We start from the raw sequence: 1114 nt of genomic DNA, 5'->3' as shown, positions 1-1114 counted from the left end.
CCTAACCTTTGGAATAGAATGGATAGGATTAAAATCTACTGGTATAAATACAGATGTAACAAGACAATAAAGACGTAACCAGACGCCAAACCGGTTTGGCTCAATGAATAGAGCCTCAGCCTGCGGACTGAAAGGTCCCAGGTTCGATTCCGGTCAAGGGCATGTACCTTGGTTGCGGGCACATCCCCAGTAGGAGGTGTGCAGGAGGCGACTGGTGGATGTTTCTCTCTCATCGATGTTTCTAACTCTCTATCCCTCTCCCTTTCTCTCTGTAAAAAAATCAATAAAATATATTTTAAAAAAAAAGACGTAACCTGAGACGGTGTGTTTCCAAAATGGCGACATCGAAGGATGTGGATACCCCGAGCGGCACCAACAGCGGCAAGGGCAAGAAGCGCTTTGAAGTGAAAAGCTGGAAAGCAGTAGCCCTCTGGTCCTGGGACCTTGAGGTTGATAACTGTGCCATCTGCAGGAACCACGTTATGGATCTTTGCATAGAATGTCAGGCGAACCCGGGATCTGCCGCCGCTGAAGAGTGCACCGTTGCGTGGGGAGTCTGTAATCATGCTTTTCACTTCCACTGCATCTCTCGCTGGATCAAAACACGGCCTGTGTGTCCGCTGGACAGCAGAGACTGGGATTTCCAAAAGTACGGGAAATAGAAAAAGAATATTCTCCATCAGGCTCAACTGTTTTGTTATTCATTAAATGACTTGCCCTCCTGTTACTTCATTGTAAGTTAGAACGGGGTCTTTTCTGCTTTGTCTTTTCAGTTTGCTATTCCTGCAGTCCTATTGTGATCTGTGTCAAATAAAATCCAGTTGGGTTCTAAAAAAAAAAAAAAAGAAAGACCTAACCTGGCTGTAGAACCTGGTTAGAGAACCTGGCTAGGCTCCTGATCAGCTGAACCCTGTCTCCGTGTCATTCTTATTCGCCGACTCCGTCCACACCTTTGGGAACCCCTGGACCCGCTGGGGTTGGACCCCAGCATTATTTGAGAGATTTGTGGTTCCACTCATTCACGCATGCACTGGCTGCTTCTTGTACGGACCCTGACTGGGGATTGAAGGATGCCCTAACCAACTGTACTCCCCGGCAAGGGCTCCCACCTTCA

At 47.7% G+C, this 1114-nt stretch overlaps 1 pseudogene; it reads left to right on the top strand.

The window, feature by feature from the left end:
- The first annotated feature begins 335 nt into the window (after positions 1-335).
- On the top strand, positions 336-662 carry LOC139000292 (E3 ubiquitin-protein ligase RBX1 pseudogene; annotated as a pseudogene).
- Positions 663-1114: the final 452 nt, after the last annotated feature.

This window comes from Myotis yumanensis, unplaced genomic scaffold (genome assembly GCF_028538775.1).
Source record: "Myotis yumanensis isolate MYYU_CA2020_CCGP unplaced genomic scaffold, mMyoYum1.0.hap1 SCAF_23, whole genome shotgun sequence".
NCBI classification, from domain to species: Eukaryota; Metazoa; Chordata; class Mammalia; order Chiroptera; family Vespertilionidae; genus Myotis; species Myotis yumanensis.
Note: the sequence above shows the minus strand (reverse complement) of the source record. Positions and strands in the feature narration are given on the sequence as shown.